This window comes from Hermetia illucens, chromosome 6 (assembly GCF_905115235.1).
Source record: "Hermetia illucens chromosome 6, iHerIll2.2.curated.20191125, whole genome shotgun sequence".
Taxonomy (NCBI): Eukaryota; Metazoa; Arthropoda; class Insecta; order Diptera; family Stratiomyidae; genus Hermetia; species Hermetia illucens.
The window spans coordinates 276,130-282,681 of record NC_051854.1 but is presented as its reverse complement, the minus strand read 5'-3'; the positions used below and the strand labels follow the sequence as shown (position 1 = coordinate 282,681).

The following is a 6,552-nucleotide window of genomic DNA, read 5'->3' as shown; positions in this document are numbered from 1 at the left end:
AATTGTTCTCTCTAAAATTAAGTGAACGGTCGAATCATTGACAATAAATTCAACTCGCGCTTAGAAAGGGTTAATAAAGCGGAAATTTACTTGAATGCTCTTATCCATTAAACACTTTTTGTGGCCTTTGGTTGTGATTTGAGTGAATGGCTGGACTTTACTTTTTAAATTGATCTAAGTCTTTAGGGTCATATTTATTTGCAGTGCAAATGCAGTATTTTAAAGGGCATTTTTTGTACGTATATATATATATATGTAGATGTTACAGTTAATTTTAGTTTAATTATCCTGGTGTAGTCGTAGTCGATTGCTATGAAATAATAAATAAATAAAAAGTCTAAATTCAGATTTTTTTCTTATTTAAACTCTGTTTTTATGGACAGTAATCGCACGTACCATCGATACACCTCTATCATTTCACTGGTAGGCCATTTATCTCTTTCCCGTGGAAGCCTAGCTCATGAGGCTCAACGAACTGCTAAGCGAATGTTTTCACATTCTGCACTGAAATTTTTCCCTGCCAAATGGCTGTAGATTTCAAAAGAAGTGGCAAGGTTTGTCGAGCATGGTGGCTGACTACTTTGATAAAAAATCACAATGAATTTAGAAAATTTAAAATACATAATCAGTTTACAAAGTCGATATTGCCTACTTTTTATATTCGGTGGTTTGATTAAGGGTTTGAGATTATGTTGGTTTTAACCTAGGATGGCAGTTGACACATTACTGGTTAATTGACAACCAACTAATGATGCTGTTGCCAAAACTTAAATAGAGAAAAATACTTCGAGCATTTTACATCTCATTAATACACATCCTTTTTTTTCTTTCAGATGAGTATTTCAAACCTTGCTGGTAAGTCATCTTATTTTCTATTCAAATATCGAAATTTGTACGAGGAACTTAGTCTAAAAAGTAATAATTCTTGTAAAATTTAATCGCTTTTTGTTCGAGGGGGAGAATTTAACCTAAAAAGCCTCTTGGAAAATTCAACCGCTTTTGGCATTGCTGGTTTTCTTTCTCGAAGTTCTTGCATGGATGAATTATAATTGTTACGCGATGTTCGGACATTTAGCTTTTACATGGTTCCTCTATTCAACCTCTTATTTTTATCCATAGAAATTTTTGCGCCAGCAATCCGAAAATTTCGGAATTTCGCTACCGAAACGTCAATAGTGCCTTGAATAGGAACTGACTTCATGGTCGCGACTTTGGACTATCGAAAATTGTTTTTGATGGGCTTTGGAATGTGTGCACGTTCCTCGATAGCGGCATCAAGGACCCTATAGAATGTTCGCCCCTTCTACTTTGAATGGAAATTTTCGCAATATAAGCTGGGCATTCTGGGCCTAACTGAAATATTTGTGTGAGTACTCGTTTCCCTCTTGCGGTACTGGAATCCTAGTGATGGTAGACGCGAATCTGGTGTCAGATTATTGCTGGTAGCTCCGCAAATTGCAGTTTCCTGACCTGGCCTGGCGACAATTGGTAGAGCGCGTGCTTCCTACTGTCGTAAAGATAAAGTAATCCTAGAATGCATCAAAGAACACCTCGAAAGTTTGATTATTGTAAGGTGACCTTATTTTCGTTCTCCGCGTAGTGAACTGTATATATATTCTCTATTTACGCTGCCGAAAGCTTTCTCAAAGTCGATGAAGAATAAGTGGAGTGGGAAATCCATCGCTGACTCCTGTCACCACTAAGATCACCTTCTTCTCCTTCGCTTACCCCGAAGGCCATTCCGGTGTTACATCGCGTGGCAAGATTAGTTATGGAATGCGGCTCATGTTGTCGTTTATCACCTTCCTCCGAAGCTCCTCCTTCCTCAGCATGTTGTGGATCACTTTCATTAATTTTTCCAACGCATTACATCTGCAGTAAGCATGTGCTCTATGATCTTCTCGCCTCCGTTCTGCATGTGGTAAATCTTGAGCACTAAATGTCAACATGCGCCACATCCTCCATATTTGACGCTCTCCGTGTCCGCTTAAGAATTTGATTAGAACCTTTGAAACAGCTGTGACAATTCTTCAATTCTGAGAAAAGGTGCTATGTTTTTTTATTATTTGAGCGTTGGTCGCGAATATACAATTTGCTCTTCAATCCTAATCTTTGCCGATGTTTTGTTTCTTCATTTTGTAATTAGAACTACCTCAGTTTTATTCTCTGCGAGCACGTGAAGACCGGCACCGACCGATTCTTGTGGAACTCTACAGGATACATCATGCGATTAGATCCACCGTCTGAATCGTAGCATAACAGCTTCTTCCAGAGAAATTCTATGAAGATGCGCACCAGATATTTGGGAGTGCCTAATTTGAGTAAAACGTCGATTATTTTGCTTCCTTAGATCGAGAGTAATTACTGTGCAAGAATTATTCACCTCCATTGCTAGCTCCGCAATTTCGTTTACTATAATGATCGCACTGACAATAGTTCTCGTCTTTCGGAATTCGAACTACTTATCTGAGAACCCTCCCTTTTTTGGTAATCCGCGTAACCTTATTGTAGATGACTCGATCGAATGATTTGCCGATGGCTTTTAATAGGCATATATGCTTAGAAAGCAAAGCATCAGCCAAAGGTTTATTTGGTTTCGAAGTTAGCAAATTAGCTGAGCAATTTCGAACTGTCTTCACGGCCACTATAAGAGCTTTATTCGGAATGCCGTCTAAGCCTGGGGTTTTATTTTCGGCAATTTTCAAGAACTCTTTATGTGGAATTTCAGCGTAACCTACCTAAATAGTGGGTGGATTCGCCTCAATTGGAACTTGTGGGAAAACAATACTCATAATATCCTGCAGCAAATCAGAGTTGGTGGCCGGTGGTGAGTGTTTACCCTTGATTGACGGTATGACCACTTGCTACGCACTCCCTTTTTAAAGACGGTGATGTATAAACGCACAAAGTTTGATGGGGAAGTTGACACTGTGAACCTACACGCATGCTGTGAATGGTATCTACATTGTGTTTAAGGGAATGCCTAACGTATAAATGTGGTATTAACTGAAGGGTCTCAATTAGTACTTTTCAAAGCATAGTTTTGACATAAGTTGCGCCGTGGTGGAGTAGCGGAATTAAGAAAGAGGTCCCTTTAATTATCTTCCTCAAAAACGACTTAACGTAAAAATCTTAAAAAAGCAACTGATATCTACGTCTTAAAATACAAGAATGTTAGATGAATTTTTTTATTGAGAAAAATATTTTGTCGTCGCATGATCCTAGATTTGAGTTTGCATTTGTTGCCAGGGTACTTTTTTATTTCTCGAAGAAATGTTTATTAATCTTATTTTAATAATTATTTAAGTTGAACTGGCAAGAAATTCTGCACCTCAGAAAATGCCATCGAGTATGGGAATCCATATAATCGTAATACGAGAAGATTTTTTAATTCAACTGTTTCCTTTTAATTGCATTTGGTATTAGGATGCTATTATCTTCTATCTGCCCTATCTGGCTTAATGAACACTATATTTTCTGTATCCATCTAATGCTGCATGGCAAGTCAGACGTATACTGAAGGAATGTTTTTTTCTACTCCAGACATTGTTCGACGTCAACAATGACGCGGGTGGATATGCGAAGATGACGGTCGTCTTCGCCAGACTTCAAATCGTCATTTATTGTTTCATGGAGGCATTGTTAAGTTTTCATTGTCTATATAAACTAGTGTATGACTTAACGCTTTTCGAAAGTAATTAGTAAACGATAAGAGAAAGATGTAGACACTTTACACGGAGACGTTGGGATTAAACACTGGAAGGACAGAGATAATGCAGAATTGTCGCGTATCACCAATGCAAATTAGCAAGTTTGGACGTTTTTTCTCTGAGATAGATTTATGAATGCCAAGTTAACTGTAATATAATATAGGAATTGTTCTTTCTGCATACTGAAAGGCTGTGATTACCAAAATAAAAGTTTTTACTGTTAGAGTTGAAAAAGCATATTTACTTTACTTCAACTAAATCTTGAAAAGTCGGGATCGGGCCAAATGAACCTGAAACCCTTGACCATAATGGGTAGAAACTTACCGTTATTAACTGGTAAATAATTGAAGTTCTTCTCTACCTGAATCAAGACATAGTCCGACAAAGTTCTTTTGAAAAGTGGTAGCTTTATTTCACTTCGGGCAACTTATCACCGACCAAAAGTTTATCTCATTTCACGGCAAAATAAATTTCTAATATGACTTGACACTTTTTGCCCATGGCGAGCACCCAGCTAAAGCGAACGAAACCATTTCCTTCAGAATTTTGTCGCTAGTATTAACGTTGCTGTGCAGAAATTTGTGCCATGAAAGGGGGGCTGCCTGACCGTTTAGTGAGCGACGTTTGTATGCCACCCATCTTTGCATTACCGTACCTTGTCAGTTTTGACTTTCTTCTATGAAGAATTTTACGCAATTATGATAAGTAAATTCCACCAAGGCTTATCCCAATCCAACATGTTCTTTACATTCCCGCGGACTTGCTAAGAGAAATGAGAAAGACTAGGATGCCTTCTGTACTTGCTTTAGGTGTAAGGAAACTTCAGAGTGATGAGAGTTTTAAGGGGTTTTTAACATGCATCTAAGAGCCCGAGGATATCTTTCCCATGCTTTCTGAAAGCCACTTAACATGATCATGATGCTGGAAAAAGAAAAGTTTGTGGTTCGTTGATTTCATTACTTGGCAGTGATGTATGTAGAAAGTAACAAGTTAAAAGAAAGTGAATGGTTTCTTCGTGTTATTTTCTTGCGTAGTGAATACATAAATGAACCGAGTTTTTTGTACATTATGAAACATACGCGTGTTCTGGGAATAATTGGATTGCATGGTAAGTGGAGTTTCTTTCCCATTTATCAGTAATACTCTTATTTGTTGAAGCCTGCATATATTGATAGTTTTATAGTTTTTCATGCTTATTGAAATTTGTGTGCATTTTATTTTACCAGATAGCTGGAACTAGAAGAACAATTTTTCAATTAGTTTAAATTTAATCTACTTTTCGTGGTCAATTAAAGAGTGTGCTTTTAATAAAATTCAGAATTCCTAAACTTCCATTCCTCCGAATATCAAAATATTTCCCAAAAATTCTATGATTTTCTGCATAACGGATTCCAAGGAGCAGATGGAATCAACACAAACCGAACTGAATGGCTTGCTCTCAAGATGAGATTTAGCAATAACAACAAGAAACTATTTCAAAACATCTTCCACCGACCGCTTCTGTGTAGAATATTCAATTTGTGTAACTGAGAATCTTGCAAAGGAAGAATATAGTAGATATTCGAAACCATTCCACCAATATGGGAGAAGATCTTCCTTAAAACTTCTACCTTGCAGGCAACAATCAACAGTTCCGAAGAGGAAGTAGCATAATTTAATAATACGCATACTCGAAAATTTCAGTCTTGTAATCGAATTTCGTAGGACATAAGTCATCTGTGAGCATCCTTTTCCCGTCAAACTCCCAAGAATATTATTTATAGCACAAATGGTTCTTATTGGTGGTGAGTTTTGTGTGGAAGTTTAAATTGATGATATTTTGGGTCGAGGTCGGACTGATAAATGCTCCAATGAATTGGCAGGAAGAAGTTCTGTTGCCTTTTTGATGTCTTGAAATCTATTTTACAAAAAGGAATATTAGATACCTGAAGAGGCATGGTTTGTATTTGATTTCCGTCTTATGACAGTTTACCAGAAGATGGAATGGGGGCAAAATTTCAATAAAACAAATAATCAATCGATATGGATGATACAAATTAATAATTTTTTAAAAAGGAGGTTCCAGGCTCAATTTGCGTGCTAGAAGCAAGAATTTCTTGAGATGAGCTAAGGTACTTCATTCTAAAACTGCTCCGGTACACTAGGAGACAATGTGACCAGCAACTGGCTGTTTAGCGCTCTAACGGCTAAGCCTTTCGAACACAATAAAATCTAGCTTTCAGAAAGAACAGTTTAAATTGCGGGATTTTTATGGGAAATTGAAGCTGTTTTTATTGGTCACCTCAGCTTTCAGGTGGGTGTCATGTTTGCAGTTATCTCGTAGACGTTATTGATGATATTTTTCTTTTATACTTGAGAAGATCATAATACAAATTTCTTGGAGAAGAAACATGGGTTTCATAGACCTTTTGGATAATTTTGTGATTTGTTTGAAACGTAGTTGACCTTTGGTTTGCCCTAGATTTTTATGACTTGTTTCATTAATACTCACCATGGTTCGTCGAGAAACCAATTTCGTTGGGATATCTCAGAAAAAAACAGTTTCCTAGAATTTATAGAGAAATATTTGATAAGCGGCTTGACGACTGACAAAGGTGGTGATGATATATGATTTTCTTTTTCTTCAGCCTTTGTCCCGTTCACAAGCAGGGTCGGCTCGTCGTGATCGGTTTCGCCATTTTGTTTTATCAAAAGCCTGATCTGGATGTCATCGCAAGGCTTTCAAATATCCATCCAGCGGCAGGGCGGACGACATTGCGATAAAATTTAGGTTTGAGATGTTCGTTGATACGTCGATCATAAAGAACGCCAGTTGTGGAACGACACTTCATCCAGATTGTGC

At 37.4% G+C, this 6,552-nt stretch overlaps 1 long non-coding RNA gene across 1 annotated transcript; it reads left to right on the top strand.

The window, feature by feature from the left end:
• LOC119660483 lies at window positions 1-3,838 on the top strand. The gene is made up of 3 exons (XR_005250434.1): window positions 1-235; window positions 834-855; window positions 3,544-3,838. It is a non-coding gene; the product is annotated as an uncharacterized LOC119660483 (long non-coding RNA).
• The last annotated feature ends 2,714 nt before the right edge of the window (window positions 3,839-6,552 follow it).